This window comes from Coturnix japonica, chromosome 3 (genome assembly GCF_054131305.1).
Source record: "Coturnix japonica strain WE chromosome 3, WE-NBRP24, whole genome shotgun sequence".
Classification (NCBI taxonomy): domain Eukaryota; kingdom Metazoa; phylum Chordata; class Aves; order Galliformes; family Phasianidae; genus Coturnix; species Coturnix japonica.
In genome coordinates this window covers 55,052,858-55,079,417 of record NC_140665.1, presented here as the reverse complement: position 1 = coordinate 55,079,417, position 26,560 = coordinate 55,052,858, and the positions used below count along the sequence as shown (strand labels likewise).

Below are 26,560 nucleotides of genomic sequence, written 5' to 3'. Positions count from 1 at the left end.
TTCATTTTGCTATACTGTAATTTAATTGCACAGTAAAAGACTTAAAAAAAACAAACAAACTATTTTTTCCTAACAGTGTATAACTGAGAAAGACTTAAACATGTACCTTCAAGCGTGACATTACATCTTGCTCTGGCTACACTTAATACTTGGCAGAGGTTCTTGAAACCTCTAAAATGCGCACATATTTTCTCATATCCATCACAGAAGCATGTTTGATATGCACAAAGTTCTTTCAAACAGATACACATTTGATATAGTACATTATTAAAAGATAATTAAATGTAAAATATTCTCAGGAAACATTTCTCCGTATTTCCCTGTTCTTCTCCTCAGGCAGAAGAATGTCATTTACCTCTTCACAATAAAGACAATACAGTGTTTTTATGTGTAATTGTACATTTAAGTTTATCAGGACTAAATTTCCTGGCATACTTAAGGATTTATTTATCATAATTGATACCCAGCCATAATCTCACCTACTTTTACTGCTTATAATTGATTTAGAAAAAACAATTGGCCATGTTCTGGGTAATTGGTTAACAAAAGTGTGACAAACATCTGATTAATTTATGCATATTTAGAAAAAGGCCTGGAAACAAGAGCCTTTGGTGTCTGATCAACTTTAGGTACGCATGGGAAGTGGTAGTGGTGATACTGTATAATTACACCTGGAAAAAGGCCAACCATATGCCTTTACATATGGGAACATAGAGCTGGGCAGAGAGGAACCTGATGTGGTTAAAAAAATTTAGAGTCCTACACCTGGGGAGGAATAATTTCCCACATCAGTACAGGTTAGGGGCTGACCTGCTGGAGGGGAGCTCTGAAGAGAAGGACCTGGTTGTCCTGGTGGACACCAGGTTGGCCATGAGACAGTAGTGTGCCCTTGCAGCCAAGTAGGCCAATGGTGTACACAGGTGCATTAAAAAGAGTGTGGTCAGCAGGTGATCCTGCCCCGCTATTTTGCCCTGGTGAGACCACATTTAGACTACTGTGTGCAGTTATGGGGCTGTAAGAGCAGAGCAAACTGAAAACGTGCTCTGTGCCCACTGGGAATATGACCAGACTGATGATCATGCTTGTACAGGGCTCTGCTCAGGTCTGTTACAGACTGCATGGATAGGTGCAGCACACTTTTAGCTTACTCAGTTTCAGAAGTTATAGAAATGCAATATTTCCAGATACTCATGAAGGAATAAAAAATTTTTGCCTAAGCATATTTAAAATTCCCATAGAGATACACTATTTATCTTTGTCTATTATTCTCTTGGTTCTCTAAAAACTATCTGAGAAGAAAGAAAATTGCTATGAGACCTTTCCTTTTGCTTCAAGATGGCAATAGAAATTTTGAGAAGCATTTGAATTTCCATCACTTCAACATTAATCTCAAAAAACTTCACTGAGTAATGGAATTACAGTGGATTCAAATCAACATAATTGAGTAGAAGCTAGCCTTGTGCATTATAACATGACTGATTTTTTTCTTTTCCTACGTAATAAATTAGGCTCATCCAATTACTATAGGAGAATACCAAGTATCTTCCTATTTCTGATAATAATGGCAGGTAAACTTGCATATACTTCATATCAGTAGTGGTTAATAAAAATTTGGTATGAGAAAGTCATTCAGTGTCTCTTCAGCAAATATCTGGAATTGATTGCTAATTCTAATGCCAAGTGAAACATTCCCAAGTACTGTTTGGGTGAAAATATCAGGCTATATTGAACAGAATTATTAGACTGTCCATCATTATGTCCACAGCTGACTTTATTAGATTTTGTGTAGGTTTGTTATGTAGCATTTAGCTGGGAGTTTGCCTTAGGCAGTATTGGGAATGGGCTTCATGTTGCAATAGCCATTTAACCCCCACAGTACACTACATTACAGTACAGAAGTAAGACATTGGCACAATGGGTGGAAGACAAAAGACTGGAATTATTTCTGGATATAGGAGCACCAAATGTTAAAAATGTAATTGTTTGAACTTCACCTCATAATAAATACTCTGACTGAATCTTTTGCTGCCTCACATGTATAAATTATTGAGTGAATTTTAGTTATTAAAGAATAGCACCTATTAAGTGCTTAAGACAAAATAATATACTGACTTAAATCATGTGTACGAGAAAACACAAAACATATGTGTGCATATGGAAATAATTTCTTTCTCTGAAATTTATATCATACAAAAATATTGTTCAGTTATTGTGCATGTGCAAATAACTTCATTAAAATGCTGCTCACAGCTTTCAGGAAAAGTACAAGTTATTGACCACTGTACAGGCTTTACATTTGTTCCTGAACATTTAAAATTAAAATGTTACATATATATGTGTGTGTGTGTGTATCCTACAGACACACACACACATATATATATATATATATAATTTCTAGACAAACTCATGCTAGTATATGTTTACTGCACCTACAATGATACTTGTATCTGAAGCAAGCAGAATATAGCCTCTGCTGCTGATCTTACAGAAGCATTGTACAGTACAAATTGTAGGCTGAACTCATTGCACTGAACATTAGAATGTGAAATCAGTCATCTGGCAACATCATCCCATGAAATTCTAAGGAAACTATTTAAACCCTCCCAGAAGAAAACCCTAAACCAAGGTTGTTTTACACTACTTGCAGGCACTGACATAAAAGATGTAGCAAATCTGTGTGCCCACGTCATCCAGAGATTGTAAATGTACTTAAGCAGGAGTAAACATGATAATAGACTGCAGTTCCTGTCTGCCTCCGCAAAACCTTAACAATGCAAAACTTGTGACATGTAGCAATGGAAGAACATCTTTGTTTATTCATAATAAAGCCTTATCTTCCTGCATTCCTGAATGAACATAAATAATTAAAAAGGAAAAAAAAAAAAAATGAAAGAAAAGAAGAAAAAAAAAATGACGACACAATTAAAAATTGTCTGGAAAGTCAAACAAAGCTTTGGAATAGTTCCTACAGCAGATGAACCATCCTGAAAGAGCAGTGCCTTTGGCTCCATCTTGCAGATGCACATTAAAGGTTGAAAAACCAATTAAGGCATGACCAGAGGCCCTCGCACCAGTGCACACACACATGTGGAGGAATGAGTGATTTCTTAAATGTCATACAGATGGTGGGAATGAAGACAAGTCATTCTACCCCAGTTGTCTTTCCATTGCAGATTCTGGTCTGAAGAGTACACGACTGGAATCTGCGTGTCCTCAAAAATCCTTGACATACATGCTTATAAAAAAACTTGTTTCTTAAGAAATGCTTCTTATGCTCCAGTGCATGACTGTAGCTTCTTAAACATAAACAGGAAAAGAAATGCCTTTTCAGATGTATGTTATCTTTTTGATATTAGTATTAGTAAATTAGAAAATCATTTCAGCTTTTGATGATGATTGAGTATTTCAGATGTGGCTGCTGGAGCCCATGTGACCATTCTGTGGTCTACACTAAAGTTCATTTCTGCAGATCGCATTTCAAGTTCTTCTCTTGTGAATTAAAGTCATTTAATTTTTGAAAATACTGCTCTGTGTAACTGGGTACTGATTATCCTGTTTAATCAGTGTCCAAATGTTGCAGGCACAGGATAAATTCTAGGAGCTTTTCTAAATGTTATGATTTGATGAGGGATTTCACTCCCAAGTAGGAGCTATATCAGCAGGTTAGCTAGTGGCTTTGTTAATCTTCTTTATCCTGATATGGTTCAGGAATCATCTTATATTAGGAAAAAGCACACCAACTGTTTTTGGATGTGCAGCTTCCACACTAATTTATCTGCTTACCTGCTTTGCTCTAGTCCTTTGGTGCCTTTATTCAGGTACACTCAGGTGCTTCCATATCAGCCCTATAGACAATACATGGTCTAGCAAAGCTATTCCCGAGAGTTCACAAAAACCCATATACATTTTCTCTCAATTTATCTGGTTCATAGTAATCCCAAGTAAAATTACATATCAGAGATCCTTTTGAAAATTTGAGCTCTAAGTGGTATTGATTCACACCATAGAGATGGATTATGGGTAAATCAATAGGAAATAACATTTCTTATCCTAAATTGCATCAAATTAAATGAAAATGTCTGCCTCCTTAGTCTTAGTGTCTCCTTTTTTCTCATCATTTTACTCTTTCCTCCTTTTTTCTTTTTCCTCCTTTTACCTTTTCCTCTCCTTGCTTTTCAGTATGGACATTACTTTCTTAATCTTTGATTCCTCTTGTTTGTCGAAATGAAGTCCATTTCATATTTCTTTGAAATACTAATTTACAGTCTACCTCATATATATTCTCCCATTACAAGTCCTTGTCATCCTTTGGTTACAACACAAAGCTTCATTTGCACAAGGCTCCATGGAGACAGTGTTGACTCTATTTCGCACTTGGTTGAATTTTGGGATCTGCTACCCCTTTTACTTTGATTGCACAAGAACAATACAAGGCTAGATGACTACTTGGTTAAAGCGGTTTAGTATGGGTGTCTGGTTTCAGAAACCACAGTTTATGTGAGTTAATTCATTCACACAGCAGAACTGGTATCTTGTTTATCTACAAGGTTGGAAAAGACCTAGAAGATCATCTAGTCCAACCATTACCAATACTTCCCAGCTAAATCATATTCATCAACACAACATCCAAACATTTCTTGAACACTCCCAAGGTACATTTCAGGTACCTTGTTTATATATTTATATGTGGGAGTTCATTCTGTGTCAAATGTACACAAGACTGAATACACACATGGATGACAAAAATTTGCACCAGGGTAAAAAATGAAATGCTAGATAAAACATTCACCTAGTTGGAAGAAAATTTATAAACTTGTTTTTTTTTCATGATCCTGTTAGTTCTGATAACAAACCTATTTAGAATGTGAAACATTTGCCTTTATTTTTAACTTGAATTTCATCTGATTAGGTTACATAAATGTTTGAACTCCTGCAGTTATGAATCACTAAGTGTAATAGCTGCGTTCATTCTGTAAGTGCATACGCTGCTGATTCACCTTCCGGGCACTATTTCTTAGCCACACTATAATTGCAAGCCATTTTCAACAGCACTTTTGGGAGCTACAATAAATGTTTAACATGTAAATCTCAGTAAGTAATATCTATGATGGAGTCACAAAGCCCAGTTTTAGTGCTCTGACAGGTCCCTTAGTCACACCAGGTCTGGCTTCAGGCAATCCTATCAACTAGGACTTGCAGCTACTTTGAATAAACGGCTCCTCTTGCATAGGACTGCTTGCCCCAGATATGGAACAGCTCATAGTTGAAGAGATATCTGAGTTGTTTAGAAGGCCATTTCTAATGCTTTCGCCAGGTTCTTGTTAGAAATAATTTTGGTGTAAGCAGTCTATGTAAAACTGCTGCCAAAATAAGCCCATTGCTTAACAATTGTAATTTCAGCCAATGTTATTGCTAGCACAGCTATTTGAAATCATTTAAGAGCAAATGCCATTTTCTGAACTATGTTTCTCTCCAAAGGGAAGACAAATGAATCACTAGTGGTAATTAACAAGACTTATGTTAATTAAATTCTGTTTTGGCTGTAGCTCGTAGAGTCCCTGCTGCAAATGGAAGTTTGTTCAACATCCATACCTGCAGCGAACACCACCATACTTTACTAAATGTTCTGAATTAAAGTTTTTGTAGCAAAAGCACCTGCATAACCCCTGAGTACTCTAGCAGCTCACTAAGCAACAACAAGGTTTTAAATATAAGGTCTTTTTTTTCCTTTTCTTTTGCAGTCCTTAGTCATACAAAGCACTGAGACAGAACAATCCATACAGACTATATGGAGAGACTTCTGTTACCAACATGCTATTAGCAGACATATGCATTCATAATTTTATCTATTAGCCCAATTATGTTACAGGAACTGATCTTAAACACAAGTGTAACATACCTTGAATATTTTCTTATTCTCAATTTCATTTATTGTTCCACAGAACAGATGAAAGGCATAAAACTATTCTCATTTGTAGCTCTTCATAGAAGTATGGGCATATTATGAATCTGTCTTCAGATGCTTTTTGGCTACATGTGTATTTCATACCAGCCATTACAGAGATCAAGAACATTTTTTAAACTACCAAACAAAGTTGTTTTAGGGGGTGAATTTTTGACCTTGAATTTCTTCCAGATTACAGTCAGACTGTTTGCAACATTTTTGTATATGACAGAGAACAAATTAAACTAAAATCAGATACAAGAAACTATATCTTAACCTAAATAAATCTTAGACAGAAGAAAAAGAATATTTAACTTGAAGTACATGAGTACATGGGCGCCTCCGGTGGCGCAGTGGTAGGAATGCCGCTTGCAACACTGGAAGTCCAGGTTCAAATCCCCCCTGTGGCGCAAGTGGTAGAAGTGCTGCTCTGCTACACAGGAGGCTCGAATCCTGAGGGCTGGACTCGATGATCTCTAAGGTCCCTTCCAACCCGCACGAGACTGTGATACTGTGAGTCAAATTTCCTGCCCCTTTCAAAAGGAATGTGATAATGCACTGCTGAAAGTGTCAGGAAAGGAAACATCAGCATAAAGTTTAGCAAGCACAGGAGTTCTTATGTTTCTGTTGCCACTGTTTTTGTAACTATTAAATTATTGTGTGTCTTAGCAAGTTGGTTTCTGGAAAACAAACAAACAAACAACAACAACAAAAGAACAACAGGACTTCTCTTGGACAGTGGCTTCTTCCAGTGGTTGGATATGGAGTGAGCATGAGAGGTGGCATTAACAAAGTCATATAATACTGAAAAATGACCATTATGTCTTAAATTTATCAGTTATCATCAGTGGTGGCAAACAATTTTTGGGGGGGATAACAAAGAAGTGATCCTTCCTGTACTCTACAAGGTCGAAAATGGACAAAATTGAAAATGCTGATGGTAGACAGTGAACTTCAAGATACTACAAATTGCTTCTTTGTTTCCACCTCTTCTTGGACTAGCCAGAAAGTAGAGCTACAAAAGAACTTCAAGATGAACACAATCACTGCAGTCACCATTAGCAACAAAATGCTTGTATTTTGTATGCTGAACAATATGCTTCAGAGGAGACTTTTGGAAAGTGTGAATGGTTTCTGAAACTGTAACATTCTTCACAGATTAAAAGATTTGATTTTTGTAATCCTTTCCAAGGCAGCTAATTTCAGTCTTCATCAACACTTTCCAGAAATGGAAAATGGTGGTAGACTTGACAGTCAAAGCAGACCAAAGGGCTCTCTATGAAAATCTGCGTCTCTTCACCCTTGCCTTTCTGCTCAAGGTGCTGAAGGTTTTGCTTCTTTGAAGCCTCTAATACAGCCACTGTTAAAAAACACGGCCTGGAGTGAACATACAAGGACTGTGCTATTGCTCAGAAATAACCTGCAAGTTTGCTATGGATCAGTAAATGCTCCTGTAGCTCTGTGATGCTACACATACAAATCTTCTCAGCTGGGCTAATTAACCTAGTCAGACTGCTCTGTTAATGTTTCCATGTGGCTTTTCATGCCCAAGGTAAGTTGAATATAATTCTAAGACACTGCATTATGTTTCACAGACATATTCAAGGATGAAAAATAAAAAAAATATCTGAGAGAAAAGAATTAAAAGAGATAAAGGAACATTGTGCTTTCAAACACCATGATCAATATCACTCAACAGAACAAAAACTCAAGCAGCCTAGTCTTCCACTGTCAAATGCACCATGTTTTTCAGACAGATAAATAAATGACTGTATTAGTCAATAGAACTATGAAAAGAGGCAGTTTGAAAGAGAGAAAACACTTTGAACTGGTTGAATCAGGTTGAGGACAAGAATTGACCTTCAGAGTTTTTTGGGTTTTTTTTAAGAAATTTTTATAAGAAAACAAACATTTTTATTATTGCATAGGAGCTGTAGACTTCTATAGAAAAATATTGTAAGTTTACACTTCTAGAATTGAAATGAAAGTTCATCTTTCCTACTAAAATGAACAATGGACTGTGACAACTGGGATTTCTCATAGAATTAAATTTCTTTTCTCTCATTTCTCTTCTTCACTCTAAGTAGGTAGGAAATTGCTCTTCATATGGCACAATTTTTCCATGAGAAACAAGCAGTGGATAGAAAACACTTTTCACTTCCCAAAACCATGTATTATAATGAGAGATCACTTGAATTGCATTTTAAAATATTGCTGTCAAATACTTCAGTGCCCAGCGATGCAAGTTCTTACTCATTCTATCAATCTAATCTGCTTTCTTGAGTGAATATATCTGTAGGATCTAGGATGTTACCTGCAAGCTGAGAAATAAGCTTTTAATTGATGTAAAGGAGCTCAGTTTTTTTAATGATGTTTCTGCAGGCATGCTTATAATTTCTTTTCTCAACAAGGTCCATTGTGTGATTTGGTAAAGATTTGCAGAGAAATTTTTTTCTTTCTGAAGATTTTGCCACTCAGAAAATAAATACTACTTGAATCCATATAGCACTTTGCATTTTCAAGACATTCATTTTTATACAATGATGAGTTAGATTTTGGCAGAGTAATGTCTGGGTTAGAGCAGCTATTATGCATTAAATTATAGATTAGATATATTCTTGGATAATATAGACTCTCCCTTTTAAACATGATTTCAATCCATCTGAAATCCATTCCAAAACTGCTTTTGAACCCATTATTTCCATCTGCTCATTAGAGATAGAAAACTTTATGATATATTTTATAAAAAGATTAACATTCCTCAAAGTCCATTTTCTTTCCATGCTAATACTATGAAAATTTTAATTCTGGGACTTAAACCTCACTTCCTTTTTTCTTAGTGTGATGGTTATACTAACAATACATGATGCCTACATTTAATTAAAATATTTTGCATTTTAGTAACAACTTCCACTGAAATATATCACTTCCACATTTTAAGATCAATATTGCTATTGTCAAAGTATGTAAATGTAAAAAGAAGCTCTCAAGGGCTAATCTGTGGAGAAAAAAAAACAAACAGCCCCAAACCGAGAAACACAGAAACAGAAATAAAACCATTTTGATCAGTTTGATTAAACCAGACCTTTGCTTTGAGTTAAAATGCTTTCATATATTTTTTTATATATAAGTATATATACACTCGTTATTATCATCCTAGTTCCACCTACTATTAAAAAGTAAGAAAAGAAAGATACTCTACATATGATCTTAAATCTGCAAATGAATCTAGTTAATCCCTTCCCTATACAGAACACATTTTTTTTTTTTTTTTAATATTTTTTGGGGGGATGAACTAATTTGTTTGGTTTAAACTTCATTTTATTGATGAAGAAATAAGTTTCTAACTGCATTACTTCCTTAATCTTTTTGTGAAAGTTCAAAGCAGTGCAACAAAAGGATTTATTTCATTTTTATAAAAATAAGGCATGCTTAAGATTCACTTAAAATTATCTCTTGATTCTGGACGTTATTCTTTCTGTCAACACCGGCATGCATACACTGGCATGACCCTCTGAAATGTCTAAGGGTATGGCTACTCAAATCCTTGGCTTGAAAGTGTTGGATAACTGAACACAGCCTGGAAAACCTTAGACTGGAAATAATACTGAAAAGATGTCAGACAAGAAAAATCTCAAGGCAGTAACAAAGATCCCACATGAAGCCGCAAAAATTTTTCACAAGTATTTTTTAACCATCACATTTTTTTTTTTTCTCATTCTCATTCATAGAAAGCAGTACTCATTATTATTCTTAAATTCCTTTTGAACAGGACACTAAGTGAACATGTAGAAATATCAGGATGCCTTCTTCACCAAGTTTGCAACAATAAAAATGGACTAAAAAAGACCAAGTCCCATTCAGCACTCACTCTCATTGTCCAGTGACTGCATACAGTTAAGGAACACATTCCAGTTTTCAAATTAAATCCTAATTGATTTATCAATAATATAATTTCAATATATATATTTTTCTTCCTGCAGGCTACACAGCACTTTTCCTGTAATTATTTATTCTTTTACACTATAGCACAATTATATCTCTTGGCTTGTTTTTTCTATTTGTGATTTCTCATAATTGTTCCACACTACTGAATGAAATTCTGTCTCCAACAAGAATGGTAAGAAACTTACAAACATATTTTCTTTGAACCATAACACTCGCAAGAAAAAGATGCAGGTCAAGTGTGTCATTCATAGTCTGCACACCAGTATAAAAACTGAACAGAAAAAACAATAAATTTATATTTACAAAGGAAAATATAAAGAAAGGTTTGACAAATGACCAACATGTAAGCGACAGAATAATCTATCTAAAAAGTTGAGGCATTATAAGTAGCTCCTGATGTTAATTCCAGCTGGAAGTGTTAGCAAACCAGGATCTGAAATAATTCCTGCTTTCCTAAATCTTCTTACATTTTATCTGTCTATATTTCTGTGTTCCACCTATTATTGTATTATTATACTGCTGATTAATTGTTAATTTACATGACAGGTATATCAGATTAACTGCAGACCCTCTGGCTAAAATTCTTTCTTTGATGATTTCAGGATGTAATATTTTTCCCAATGGGTCCGTTTATATATACATATATATTTAATCAGTTTACCTGCAGTCTTATTTCCTAATTTGTCATTCTGGCCACAGAAGGTATATCCATTAGTAAGGAGTTAGATTAAACCCATAGTGGCAGCAAAGTGTCCATGCATATTCAAACATAACAAAACACTCTGAGTAGAAGTGCTTCCTCTGACCACAGTTTGTGTAGCACAAATCAAAATCATATCACTGTGTGTTCATGAGCTCTAGAAAAAAATCTAGCAGAGATGTAGGCTTGGTTTTGAAACAGCTGCCTAATAAATTGTAGTTTCATGAAGAAATGCATTGCTCACATCAAATATTTATACGGCAATACCATACAGACATACACATATATCATGCAGACAATTGTGTGCCAGTAAGAAATAGCCTACTGGTCCCCTGAGAAACATAAATTACAAAGCCAAAGGAGAAGAAAAAGCCAATGATACTGGACAAGTAATGGACATACAGATGTAAGCATGAGAGCTTTCACGTGTACATATTAATGTGATAATCTGAAATGTCTTCACAGTGAGAAGGGAAGGAAAAAAGTTAATAAATGTATCTGCTTAGGCAAAATAGACGTAGCAAAAAGAGCAGTAATAAAGCCAAGACAAAGTGAGATATGGTGTAGAATTTAAAAGGCTCAGGGAGGAATTTGGCTCTTGTATTCCATTACTCTTCAGCAGGAGAAAGATGTATTTTCATTTTTTATTTTATTTTTTTTATTTATTTTTTTTTATTTTATTTTTTATTTTTTATTTTTATTTTTTGTTATGCTCTCTTTTTAATAGCACTGAAAGTATTCTCACCTCATCCTAAGGATACCATATCCATCTGATACATCTGCATGTGTCTTCCGCATGTGGACTCTCACCCCAAAAGCACTGACCATGTGAAAAGCAGATTTGGCTACTCATCTGGAATTTCCAGATGTCCAGAAGCACTGATGAAGGAGAAGCTTTGGCTAGGCTTCAGACATCTGGAAATACCACAGGGACAGATATTACATGGACATAAATTAATAGCAGAAATGCTTCAAAGTTTAATTGGTCCTGGCTGTACTGAATTCATTGGAAAATGTTGTCTGTTACATACAAGTTAACTTATTTTTAAGAAATATGAAGAGATATGAAAGTACTAGTCCTGTATTAAAGAAATATGGTAGGGTTCTAAATAAGATAATCACCAGAATGTATGAGCTTTATAGGGAATATGTGGACCACTGATGAGCAAGGAAAAGCACAGATAAATGTTTGTCAATGCTACAGTTCACTGCACTGTAGAATGAACTGGATATCTAAAATATGGATGAGGAATGGCCCAAGTATCCTGTTTTTATTAAAGTCAGAGGACTAGCTGCTGCCCAGGGGACTCATCTCTACTGCTGCTGAAGTCAAAAGAAAAAATCATCAATTTCTGTGAGTGCCAGACTGGATTTCAGAGATGAACAAGGAAGATAGGTGAGTCGAGGAAAACCATACCTTTGTTGGTGATTGCCCTGAGCATCTGCACTCATCAGTGCTGTCAGTATATTAAGGAAAACTTGCAACATTTTCAAGCAACAGTGGAACACTTGAAAATGCTAACTTTTGATTAGTTGGGATGAGAAGTGGGGAGGATGAGAATAGTGAGAAAAAAAAGGAGAGCAATAATCTATCAGCACCACAAGCAGAAAAATTTGGCACAAAGATGGACAATTGATGATAAGACAACTTGTTGAAGAACAGAAAAAAAATGAGCAGAGAGAGGTATAAGCAAGCTAGGTGAAAGACAAGAAATTTTTCAGTGGGTAAGACAGAAACAGCACTCAGCCAAGTAGAGGAGTACATGTTCTCAAAGCCCCAGAATGTTCTTGGCAGGCCTGGGACAAGCCACCTGTTTTCTTTTTCTTTCTATCTCTCTCTTCAAGTTTCCTTCCTATCAAGCACTGATCTTTGTCAACATAGGAACTTGTTAATACAGAGAGCTGTTTATTGAACAAATTTTATATTATTTTCAATAAACCACATGTATATATACACATATCAATACATACCTATGTGTATATATATATAGGTTACAAAATACATATAGAGTTACAAATTCATATTTGTAACCTAATTTGTTTCTTAATTGTTAACCTAGAAACTCTAGAATGTAAAGAATAAATACATAGGAAATGTGGAAATTGTGTTTCAAAGGGTTGATTGAGGGCAGTCAAGACATGGTAAAGAGCTATTTATATTCACCTAAGTATTTTATGAGCCATTAGGTCTCTTAGAAAGATAATTGTAACTTGGTTCCTTGGCTTTTGGTAGAAATGCTCAGTGAATCAAGATTTAGTAATTCAGGAATGTTTTTTAGAAGATTTGGTCTTGGATGTGAGAATTACAAAGGAGAGTAATCTCAAACTACTGTCAAGAAAACCCAAAATAAAATAAAATAAAATAAAATAAAATAAAATAAAATAAAATAAAATAAATTGCTTTATGTTGACTGCAACATCCTTTGTTTTCTCCATTGATTTACTTAATATGGATATTTCCCTAGATCAGTTCACAAGATCATAACAGCCTTCCACTTTTCACGATTTTCATTTAATGTATATGTTTGGAGTCACAGAAATTCAATCCAGGAAGAAAGAAGAATTTATAGAAAAACAGTGTATTTGTGTCTTTTAGTAGAAAAGGGCAGAACTGGTATATAAACTATGAGGTGACCTTGACCACTGGGGACCACTGAGTTCACAACCAGTTTTACCTGCTCTGGTGCTTTAGGACAGTTCCCTGAATCCTCTTATTTCACTCTGGCCTCGAGCATATAGACCACTGTGAGAACAAGGCTGTGTCTGCAGACTCCATTTTATCTTTCCTTTCGGGTGGTTGGTGACTGGCCAGAGTAAAATTCCACTAGTACAGGGCTTAGAGAAGGAAATGTTCCTTGCCTTGTCAAGGAGACAGGGCAGAAAGAGAGCACCTGTAAGTGTACCTGTGATCAGACAAAATCTGCCTTGACTAATGCAGCTCTCTGGAAACCCCATGCAGCAGGTCAGCAACAGGAGAAGACTGTGGCTCACTCAGTAGCTCTGCCATCTGACACATGGATGTCCATTCCTTCGTGCCCTGGGGACAGCTGACTCAGGTGCCCCTCAAGCGCAGCTACAGTCTCCTCTGTGCACAGACCCCAGTGGAACCAAATGTCCCCCAGCTTCTCTGCCTGCTGCCCTGTCCTGCCTCTTCTGTGGGCTGTGGATGTTTTAATTTGAAGGGAGCTGTGTGCCCATTTGTACACACCAGTACATCCAGTCCCGGCATTCAGTGAACGGCACATTCAAGCTATGCTTTTAACAGTGCAATAAATTAGCACAGCTGTTTAATTCAAAACAATCTGTTTACTTGCTCACATGTGACTGTGGAAAGATTACAGGAAATTAAAACGTCTAAAAATAGAAAGAGTGCCAGGGAAGAAAACAATTAAACAGCGCAACGTGACTTGGTGCTGTCCATTACTCTTACCTGTGAACCACACAAAGCTGCTCCTGGTTCCTTCTTCCACACTCACTGCTCAGCTTCTCTCAAATGGAGAGCTCAACATAAAATCAGCATATCTCCTTTTTCCTATTTACTTGAGAGCAGACTCAAAGCCTTCCAGCCTCTGCCTTCTTGACCACAGAGACATCTTGAGTGAACATGAAGGACTCATGTAAGCCTGCAGGCATCTGCTGTACTTTGGGCACCCATACAATTGCTGGCCAAGGCTTGAAGAGACCTGTGACCCAAGGCAGAGACAAACATTTTTGGTCTATCACTGCAGTTCTTCCAGAAGTCAAGCTATTCTCAGCAAATCTCTACCCTTCCATCACTTCACTTTGTAAAAAGACAGTGGTGCTAGTGCCTGTGCTGGTGTTCATGAGTCACATCTCTGATTGGATGTACATCTCTCGCAAGGCATTCTTGAGCTTCGTGCTTCCTGGCTGGATTTGGTGTCTTTGGTTCAGAGAAAAGCTACCAGGACCCTAGCATGGGATGTGGAGGGACTCTGTTGGGAGACAAACCTGCTGAGCTACAACTCCAGGAGTAGATGTCAGCATAAGTGTCTCCTCCCGTTATGATTTACAAGCCAGGAAATGTGTAGTGTGAGCTCCACTTTCTCACTGACTACTGTTTTTCTGAGTACAGTCTGATGCAAAAACTGGTTAACCAGCAAGATACCACAGTTTCTGTGAAAACATTCACATTTTGTACTAGTATTGGAAACCAACAAGAAAGAAAATCTTGCAGCCTGGGCATTCCTCATGCTAGTGACTGAACAAGCTGTAACTTCCTTGGACTCTTTTGACTGAATTTTGTCGTGTAAATTCATTCAGAAGTAAGCAGTTTCTAGAAGCTATCTTTCTAAGACATCTTCCCTTGCCCATGATGGAGGGAGGGAGAGAGTGCTAAGGGGTAATATTTTAGACACTCATTTTAAGGATATACTATCCAGTCAGGAATGGCAGATCTCTCCATTAATTGTAAAGGACTTTAAAAATAAACAAACTGAAGTGTGGGTCTTTGGAGTAACTAAGAAAAATGTATATGTGTAACATATTGGTTTTTATTTCCCCTCTTGCCCCTTGACTAAACTTGAACTATACTTGAATTTGTTTTCTAAATTGTTTTTTTCTTCATCTTCAGTAACTGCTCCTCAAATTGTGTTCCTCTGTTCTCAACCCCCGTGGCTTACTTAACTGTTTAACTGACTGCTTTCAGCTCTCAGGTGTTGCGTTCGTACAGTATACTACACAGGCCAGGAATAAGCTTATAAACAAGGAAAATATTCCAGTGTTTTTAAACTAATGCAATTATTGTGAACTTCACCCTAGTGCTTCAATTATTATAATAGCTAGTATTCTACTAAATATCTAAGACTTAGAGACTCATATAGTTTGTTTACCTTGCATAAAACCTCTAATAACAGTGCTACGTTACAACTGTGATGAGGACCAAATAAGATGAGGAATCTCCTATTTACAGATGAGTAGAACGAAGTATGAGGTGCAGATGAGTAAGCCTGTGACATTCTCAGTCCTATGAAACAACATTCTAATAACCTGGAAATAGTTGAAATTCTGCATTATAATAATCCAAAACTTAACTGTTCCTTTTTTTAGGATTTCAGTAAGACTGTTCACATGCTTAAGGTAAGAAACATATACAAAAGTATTCAGTTGTAGGGCCACAGCTGTGGGTATTTAAGGTGGATATGTCAATAATTAGCACAGGAGAAAGGCAAGTTCTGTAAACAGGAGCAGTAAATAGGATACAAGTCTACTGGTTGCTTACACTGTACAAGGGATAAAATGAACCTCAGGTAATTTTCATTCAATTAAACAGTGCAAGGAAAGTAACAAAGCCATGTAAATTCATGATACAATCAGCAATGCTAAACGAGGCAAAGCACAGGTGCTGCACACATGGTGCTTTGACTATCAGACCCTGCCAAAAATACAGGTCAGTCCTCATTAACACCTACAAAAACCCACAGGGTCAATGGCAATCAGAGAAAGGGCAAGAGTCGAATAATAATGATGTTTTCTTTATCTGAGTTGGTGGGCCTCTGCCACTGGTATCTGAATGATGTGAATCAGCAGCAATGGCAAAGCCTTGGCAGTGGTATCAGGAGACTGCTTTGGAAGCCGACGTGATTTGCATTCAAAGCAAAAGTATGAGTTCCTTCATGAAGACACGGTAACAGCAGCACGTGATTTTCTGTGAACTTTTCTTCCCTATTTTTGCAGATCCTCAGCAGGTTATGTTACTCCATACCTGTATGTCCAAGAACACAAGGCTTGCAAGGAAAGGGACAAAAAATGCTAATGTGGCACAAACTAGTGAAACAATACTTCATGCATAGATTTTCTTTCAGTGTTAAAAATGCATTATCCTAGTGCTGGGAAGATTTTGGAAAATACAGGACGAGATGATATCTCTTAAGGTAACAGTACTTCCAGCAAACTTCACTTTGGACAGTATTTTACAAACACTAACTAATTCAAGTATTGAATTGTAGCTCTGTCAAGTCAATGTTGTCCTCATTTAACACACAAGAGAACAGAGGTGAGGAACATAGATTATTATTTTCTTGCCCTGCTCAGAGACAGATACTATTGAGATTTTCAGTGGATCTTGAAAGTTTTAACAACAAATAAATGCACTGCCATTTTATTCTGGTACTTGAAATTTATTACAGCAGGTAACAAAATCAACAGAAACATATGGAGGACTATTTTTGTTGAAAAGAACATTTTAGAATGTATATGATTTAAATGTGGTTTTATGTAAATGAAAGTAAATTTTGTTTCAGAAGCAGAATTTTAGAAAATAAAATACGTTGTTGCTTGTGTTTCCATAAAAGGTAATCCCTGTCCCCAGACTCTTATAAACTCAGAAGGAAGAAAAGGATCTGATGGAAACATACAAATCAGTCAGGGAAAATAATAATATTAATAATAAATTAATGCTGATCAGCATGTCAGACCTGAGCACATTTTTCACCCAAATACCAACGAACTTTCAGGAACTGTACAGTTATCTTGACTTGGAATCTTCATACAAAGAAATGTGAGAGAATCTGATTGGAAGGTCTCTTTTCTCCTGCTGTAGAAGAACTAGAGAGTCTATCTTGACGGGAAGAATCCAAACAGTTCAGCAATCATCCCTTGAACATTTCAGACGCTAATCATGTTCTCATTAACAATATGTCAGTGATATGGGGATTCAACTGAAATTACTGTGATGATTTCATGTTAATGGGTATTTAAGTAAAAGGTAAGACATTAATCAAAGATTTGAGGAATGTATGCTAAATTATTATGATATATGTATAGCTGAAGTGTTGAAATGGAAAGACATTTCTTCCTTGGAAGAATAAAAGTAAAAACTAAGAGGAAAACAGACGCAAGGTAAAAATCCATCTGAAGCTGCTGAACGACTTCTTTTATTCTCTATCTGCATTTTTCTTCTCCCTGTGGGAAATGAGTCATTTGTCTGGAAGAAAGTGTTTGGAATCAGCAATTTGATGCTGTATGTGGAGGATCCAAACGAGCTTTAGTGAGTTGGCATTGTTTTGGGAGCTGCAAGAACAAGAATTTTCTTCCAGGTTAGAACTACATTTAAGGTCTTTTTTGTAAAACCTCAAACTTGCAAATGTAGCAGTGGTAGATGTTACCACTGAAATTTGACTCGATGTTCAATTCACACTGAAAGTTTTCTTAGGAGCCACGTATAAAGAAATGAGATGATGCAAAGAGTAATTCTGAACATCTTCTATGGTGCCTTTGGCTGTTTCTGTACCAGGAGAGAACTAACTTAAATTTTTCCTCTATGAATTAGAGTCCTTTTGCTGGAAGGGAGATGAGCGGCAGCTGTGGCCTCATGTCCCACAGATCCCTGAGGGGCAGAGCGGGCTACTGAAGGCTGTAAAACAAGGAAACAAAATAGAACAGCTTGAAACTTGTTCTCTCCTGTATAAGACAAAGATCGCCTTTGGATCACAGGGCTATAAAAATAGTTCCAACCTACTTCTGCCTTTTTTAGCACTCCAGTCTTCTGACAGCCTATTTGGGCCCAAAGTTAAGTCACTCTGCAAAGGAAAATCTCTTGCCTGAAAGCTCCCCATAGGCTTGAGCACTGGAAGCACATTGGAAAGAGAGTAGCAGGAAAGGAGAAATATTTATAACACCTGTATCAGTTCCAGCTCCTCTGCCAGGGCTTTGAGCAGAAAAATGAATTGGACAAATGTGAAACCAAAGCCCTGCTTTTACAGCTGGCTACCACCCTCATAGCATGAGAAAATGAGGGTGATCTGGGGCTCCTGGCAATTGCTTTCTCGGTCTGCACTTTTGTTTTGCCAGTTAGGACTCTCTCCCCTGCTTGAATGCAGAATGCTCTCCCATTCTCATTTTTCTGGATGCCATTTTCTCCTGGAAAAACAAACTCACATACAAAGTTCTCTGACTTATCCCCTTTTCCCATGAGATGATTTCCACTGAAACCTGTGTTTCAGCTCTAGCTCTTCTGACAGACTTGTTACTTAAGTAGAAATGATGTCACTTAACCCTGTGCAAGCCACCTGGTCACCTGTGTAGCCAGACTTTAAAGCTGTATATAGCAAATCTGCAGCAGAAGGAAATCTTGAGGTTTTACTTCTACTTTTGGGAAATTTACTTTTTAAAAATTCAAGATTTAATGTCGCTACTGAGGACAGAAGGCATTTTTTTATGCTTTTAAATCCCATTGCTAAGTTCATGAATCTACTTCAGGCAAAGTAATGGTTGCTGTTTTGTTTACCAGGCTTGAAAGGACTTGAGCCTGCAGTGACACACTAGATTATGTAGATCTCATTAGCATTTCATTAATACTCCACTTCTTCTCATTAAAATCTCAACCTCGTGTAATTTCTCTGCCTCCCTCCTCAGATAAGAAGGCTCAGATGCAGAGAGTTAATGGAGTCGGGCTTTTTCCCCATTTCTGAGGTACGTTTGCTACAGGCACTTGCTGAGCCCTGTCAAGCTGATATTTTTAATAATACACTATGTTCTTATTAGTGCTCATGTCGGTGAATCACATTGAGCTGAAAGAAATTTCCAGCAGTTGTAGACTCCATGCACAGCTTGCTGTAACTTCCCTAGCAACAGGGAACTGATGTGACATGGGTTTCTGTAAAATGTATGCCTCAAAAATCTCTCCTGACCTTTTGAAATATGTGAGTCTCAGGGTGATGAGGGTCTTGTCCTGCTCCCACATATCTAATCCTGTACTTGGTCAGGGTGAATGCTAGGGAAAGGTTCTTTACCAGAGGGCAGTGGGCATGGCATCAAGCTGCTGGAGTTCAAGGAGCACTTGGACAACACTCTCAAATGCAGGGTTTGGATTCTGGGTGGTCCTGCGTGGAGCCAGGAGTTGGACTCTATGATCCTTGTGTGTCCATCCACACTCAGAATCTTCAGTGATTCTAAAGATACCCTTAAAAAAAATTTAAAAAATGACACTTCAATAAGCAAGATATACAGTCCAGCATATAGAGAAGCAGCCCTATAATGAAAAAAGTGTTGTCTTCTGTATAAGTCCAGATATTCAGATGGCAATTACAAGCAAAATCTTTTAAAATTGAGAATACTGTAGATTCCTTCAACAATAACTCACAATGTCTGCAAAGACTGGAACTGGGAGGAAAAAAAAAAAAGCAGGAGGGGGGAGTGTTTTAAAATGTCTAGAAAATTTCCTTTTTTGGTAGCATTTTCTTACAGATCAGGAGCCCACCATTTTTGTTGATTTTTCTGATAGAATACTGCTGTGTTTTTTTCCCCCCCCTAAGCATTGCAGTAAATTGCAGTCTGATTACTACCAAGCAGTAGGGTTCATGGAGAAAGATGTCTGTAAACTTTGGATAAGAACCTACAGATATTATCTATTATACTCCATAACAGGAATAATTTGTGGACTTAGAAGAACATAATTTTGTATTAAATCTGTCAGAATTATAGGCTTGTTAGCTTTTAAGGAACTAGTTACAAGTGATCAGTAAACACACGATTACAGGCTATTTTTCTTACAGCTTATTTTGATGACCACATGCTTGCAGCCTCCACAATGGGTTTTTCAAGTGTGAACTCTCTGGAATGAAAATTGTTTATATCTTGTGAGGACAGATTTTGGTACAAAAAGATCTTGGTCCTTAATAGGACCTAACATCACACAATTAAACATCTATCAGTTTTTTTTGTTGGTTTGCTGCAAATTAGTTGGAAATAGACAGATGTGAATTTCTTGAAGTTGCTGGTGGTTGTCCCATCAGACTTTATAAGAAGGCAATTTTCTCCTGAGTGAATAACATTTTAATCCAATTGACTTCCAGCGATTTCATATGTCTGTATAAATAGAAATCTTCCCACTTAAAGGAAGAGATGAAAATATCCACATGACAGCAATGTCTGACACAGGAGCATGAAAAGCCATAAATATTACAAAAGTTCTGTTTCTAACTGTGGTAATTGTAGGGTAGCTGGACTTTTTAAATATATACTTATACCTATGTATGTGTATATATACACACATATAAAAAAGGAATCCTAATTATTCAAATCATTCCTGCAACCTCAAACAGGACAGAGTGGATGCCAATAAACTACTGTTCTCTGGAGCCAACCCAACAGCCATTTCTATTGTTGAAAAATAATTTGTCGGTTTAATGCTAGATGATTTTTAGTTCCATAACATTTACAAGTTAATAATTATTATGGCTCTATCTATTTGTATGAAACATACAAATCCCTTCTCATATGAGACTGCAGTCCCTTACATGGAGTTGTCTCAGTTGCTCCAATCCAACTGCTTTTGTGTCTAGCTCCAAACTTACCAAAGTAATTGGAAGGAATTATTTTAATGTCAGTGGGATTCAAAACATGCCTTAAGCAAGCAATCATCTTCAAATAGTTCATATTCTGACCCACAAAATTCATTTAGTATTCAGCTTAATGGAGTATTTAATTAAAAAGCACTATAAAGGTGCAAAATAAGGAATATTTATTCTTAACTGGCTGAATTTCATCTGGAAAAGAAAACAACAAAACAAAATCAAGGTCTAAAGAGCATTGTCTCTTCTGGCAGACAACTAAGTTTTACAGAACATCTTTTTCCCTGATTTCTGCCTAAAATGTAGTGAGCCTCATCAGACAGTCCAAAAATACTCATCTACATAAATCATTTATTACGGTATAATTTTCATGACAGTCCTCAGAAATCTATTGCAGTGCTTTGACTAAAGATCTTACATGCTAGAAAAAAAATGAAATATGATGTTTGAACACGTTCCATTTAGTTTTGCAAGGTTTATAAATTAGTTTTTCCATTTACTGTGAGCTCAAGTGTTACCTCAGGGAGATCCCCTTAGTTTTTGCAGTGCACTGGAGGCACAAACAACATACCCATACAAACTGGCCTCTGGACAAGCCATCCTGTATGTCTGAACTGCCCACTCCAAAGACAAACAGAAGCAAGCTGACTCCAAACTCAACTTATGTCCCACTTGTAGCACTCACATACCTGAATCAGCTTCCAAAATTGAAGAATACCTTTGGTTTTCAAAGAACAGAGGTTTTTCATGTTTCATGCTGCTCTTTCTCTTTGGGTGCTGTATTTGATAAATATAATTGTTCTTTGCAAAACCTACTACAAATCACAGAATGCAGAAAGCTGTGTCTATTTCTGACCATTAATATAACCAGATCATTGATTTCCAGCGTTACACAGTGTTCCTGAATGCACTTAATTTATATGAACTGTACAATAGTTTTTGTTCTTTAATCTTATTCTGTTGTTTTATGAAAGGCTAATGTGACAAAATAAATGGGGCTAATACTAGTTCAAGGAAGAATGCTTCAACTCCTGCATATTTTAGGTTATCACTGCAGACATAATCTACATTTCAATAAATTGAAGAAGCTAGGGTCCATCTAAAAATGTTTCTTCAGCTCCCATGCCCAGTACAGTTACTCAGTTAAGAACTCACTCCTTGTTTCTTTCAGGAAATAGTAGTTCACAGCACTCACCAAAGCCCAAGTCCCAGTGATGCTGAACTGGAAAGTCTGTTTTTAGCTGGAACTCACATATTCAACTGAATGTTTCACCGGGACAGCTTCTGGGAATTGAATTTCCTTCTATTGACTGCAATATGACAGTGGTGGAGTCTTAATTAAGACAACACTAGTGCAGATTCCACTTAAACAGAATATCTATTCAGATGTGTTATCACCATAAGTGGTGCTTCAGAAGGTATGAATGCTAAGCTTCAGTCTACGCAGCCAAATATAGTTTTAGATCAGCTCTTTTGAGAAGAAAGGTAAACAACAGATGACTGCAATTAAAGTATTTTTTTCCTGATGCTTTTTTTCATCCTTATTTTTGTTATGTTAAGACTTTTCAGACTCCATTTAAACAACCTCATTCATGAGGAGTTATGGCACAGTAACAAATGTTAAAATAATAAGACATTGAATAAGATGACAACAAAAAGCTTCTGTTGTTGCAGTAAACTGAATCACTTGAGTTCATTCCCAAGCACAGGACTTCACAGCAGCTGGCCTCAAAGGAAACTCACTTGTGCAAGCTTTGTTTTAGTTTTGTTGAAGTCTTACACACTAAGGTGCATAAGGATCATTTGATGACACCAAGTTATGGGCTGCAGTTGACATACAGGATGCCATCCAGAGGAATCTGGGCAGGCTTGAGCAGTAGGCCCAGGAGAACCTCAAAAGGTTCAACAAATCCAAGTGCAAGTCTTTCATAGTGAGGGTAGCAAGGCACTGAAACAGGTTGCTCAGAGATATCGCTGCTTACTGCAGAGGAATTGGGTAGATGACCATTAGACGTCCCTTCCAGCTGTAAGGAAGCTATATTTCTAAGATGGTACAGCTAATACTGACATTAAATATTATTCATTTCCAGTTGCATAGTTAGAATAATACAAGTGCATAGTTGTAATTACAGAGTAAATAGCCAGAGGGTATATAAGAAAAGACTCACCAGTGCTGAGGCTTTCAGTTGAGATAGATGCTCACCACAAAAATTCCACAAAGGAGCAATCTCCAGAAAGAGATGCTACCTTAGTGGTGGTCAGCCCTTAAATGGGATCTAGGAGAGGTGGAGTCAAGCTCCACCCCTTCTGGTAGCACAGTTGAATTACTTTCACCTGTGCTCCTGCAGCTGACTCATCACTTGCCTCAGGTGGTTAATCAGAGATTCTGGCTGTGATCAACAGTTTCCCCTACACCAGTGAAAAGGAAAACACTCCCAGGCTTGGCAATCCCAGCATTCATGTACAAGGTTGAGGCAGGTTCCCAAATCTGTAGCTTACCTTGTTATTCTTGTTATCAGTATAGGAATGAGTTGCATTAAACAAAACAAACAAACAAAAAACAAACAAATAAACAAACAAAACAACAAAGATGTATGCTTGTCACGTTGCTTTTAGTCACTGCAGAACACTACAGAAAAGAACTTCTACCGTGTGACTCCAGATGGCTTGTAAGACTTCCTCCAACCCTGCACTGACTGATGTCTCATTAAAGTGGCAGAGCTTTTTCTATCTCCACAGCTGCGGACTGCAGTCACAGCCCTTGAAGGCTCTGGCAACTAGCTAGAGGCTATTTTTCTAGTCTCTTGGCCAACAACCTAATTGCATCATGTCTGGGATGGGAGATTTCCTGCTTGCCAGCCCTGCTCCATTCTTTAAAAATTTTTCTATGGGAGCAGATTCTGCATGATATATCCTGCACAAAAACCAGCAACTGTCTTTGGAAATCTCCATAGACCCAATAAAGGTGGATGGAATAATTTCCTTATGTCTATTATCCATGAAACCACCTTTCCGAGAGTGATCCCAGGCTACCTGAGATCTCACAAATATGTGCATTTCAGCAAAGGCAGCTGCTTTCTGCTTTTTAACTGGGAATTTTTATTTTCTAATCTATATTGCCTTCTTCAGAGTAAGCTTAATGACAACCATTTTGGCAACTGATTGTCTAAGCTACATCCTATAATTAGTTGAAATTCAATAATTTTTCTTGATAAGTTTCAATACTTCATTCTGAGGAGGTTTAAGTTGTATTATTCATACTCAAAGGATCCCAGCTCATACATCAGCAAGGCGTCTGCAAATTGATCCCAAGCTGATAACCCACCTGGAGAGTTCACTGTGAAAAAGGAATTGTACTTGGAGATTTCATGTATAAAACAGATGAATCTAAAGTAACTGACAGGGAAAACAAATTACTGTTTTTTTTTCCCCTAGACATTACTTCAGAGATTTAGAATCTCATAAGCTTCATTTCATTGAGCAATTTTGCAGTTTATGCTTGCAAAATGGTAGAAAGCAAAGCAAAGAAAAATTATTCTGATCTACAATGCACCAAGAAACTAACCTCAGATAGAATTTGGAAGGTATAACAATTATTTTTTTCAGTTTAATTACCAAAAAATAAAGAAAAAAGAAAGAAAAAGAAAAAAAAAAAAAGAGAGAGAGAGAGAGAGAGAGAGAGAGAGAGAGAGAGAGAGAGAGAGGGAGACAGAGAGAAAGAGAAATGAATGAAAAAAGGCTTAGAGAAAGAAATGCAAATCAAAAGGAAAAAGGCTGGCCTAGGACTCAAAGAGTGAGAGATAAAAAAATGAAAGAAGGAGAGAACAGAACAGAACCACAACATGAACTGAGAAAATAAAGGAAAAAAGTCAGGTTCTTAAGGATAGGATGAACATAGCTTCTGCAGTAAAAGAAGAGGAAAGCACTGAAAGAAAACAGCAAGTTCATGAAAGAGATGAAATTAACTTTGGTGCTGATATCTATCGAAAGTTTTGTATGTGCTGCAAAATTTCATACCAATTAACTCCTGGTGTTATGTTCCTTCTAAAAGACCAAGAATCTTCGTAATTAATCATAGGAATACACCAATGACCTTCAACATAAGATAACGATCCTAGGAAGAACATATATGAAAACATAGGGTATGTCCTATGCATGTGTATTCTATTAGTTTAGACAACAATGGAAATTAAAATTAAATGGAAGTAAAATTCTACTGGGTATGGGGAAAGGCAGAGATCTTTGCAAACATTTTGTGTGCATTTTGGCTCCTGGTTTTCTCAATCTGATTATAGTACTTGCATGTCACTCAGGAGTTCTTTTATTCTCAGTGGGAGACTATCATCTCAAAAATCAAACCATGAACACTACATATTCTAATATAAAGTGCTGAAGGAAAATGTCGGCTCAAAATGAACTCCAGGACATTTAAAAGGGGGCATGTTTCAGATTAACTTTGGCTTGTATCAGTGATGAAATAAATGGCAATTTGAAAACGAAAGGAGGGAAGCACAGGCAGAGGCAGAGTTAAAACACAGCAGCACAGCCACAAAAAGCAGAATCAAGGCAGTTGGAAGGGGGCAAAAAGAGCAGATAAAAGACCAGGTATACAGAACTTTATATATTATTAAAACTGAAATGGTAAATGCTTTTTCTCAAATTAATAAGTGTTTACAAAAGGGAATATCGGGTACAGGAAATAGTTACTGAAACTACTTGAGTTATAAAAACTGCTGGAAGGGAAAGACTGGTCTTCATGCCATTTTGCTGAGCCACAATGTTCCCATGTGGCACAAAGGCTTAGCCATGGGACTAGGTCCCTTCTGCTTCCTGTTGTTTATTTCTCTCTACACTCACTGAGCATCTGGCCCACAGTTTGATTTTCTTTTGTAATAATTGTCATTCGGTACTGCTTTTTGTTTCCAGTGGGGGCACATAACCAGTTCACAGTCTGTAATATTCTCCACAGTCACTCCTTTCATTGAGCTCTCTGAAAAACAAGGAATAAACCTTTCATTAATGTAGCTTCAGTTATTACCTGTTAACTGTTTCTGGCCTCCTTAATTAGTCATAGTTGCCATTAAAGATGTTTTAATATCAACCATTATCTTTATGTACAAAGTTAACTTTATTTAAGGTGAAGTAGGCCAAGTCAAGGCCAGCAAGCAGTTGTCTGATTCCACCAAAAATGCCTTCAATCTATGCTGATTGTAGCCTATTGGCAAAATTCCCATTCACCTCACAAGTAAAAGAGTCTTTAAAAATCATCTTTGCTGCATGTTTTGGGGGCCAGACATAAAACACATTTCACAAGCCAAAAAAAGCTATTAACTTTTTAATTCCTTAAGAGATTTGCACCATATGAAGACTGACATAATCGTCAGTGTAATTTTATATATCAGCTCTAAAAACAATTTACACCAGGGTAATGTGTTTGCAACATAATTTTTATGCTTTCACTCGAAGTGGTATTAGTTGCAAATGCACTTCGATGCTGTCCTAAATGCAGATAACCAGAGTTCTGCAGCAACTACTACATGGCAGAGGGAAAGGTGAGGGGGAATTTCACCTCCTTTCTTGTGTGCCTTTACCCTCTTCTGATATGTGTACATGCCTTGGCAGGATTGGAAGAGCGCGAAATGAGGAAGCGTAAATAAG

At 36.9% G+C, this 26,560-nt stretch overlaps 1 long non-coding RNA gene across 1 annotated transcript; it reads right to left on the bottom strand.

Moving 5' to 3' along the window:
- LOC146761413 (uncharacterized) lies at positions 1–26,560 on the bottom strand. Its single transcript, XR_014944051.1, has 3 exons — positions 23,071–26,560; positions 19,343–19,512; positions 1–17,964 (listed from the first exon to the last, which is right to left on the bottom strand). It is a non-coding gene; the product is annotated as an uncharacterized LOC146761413 (long non-coding RNA).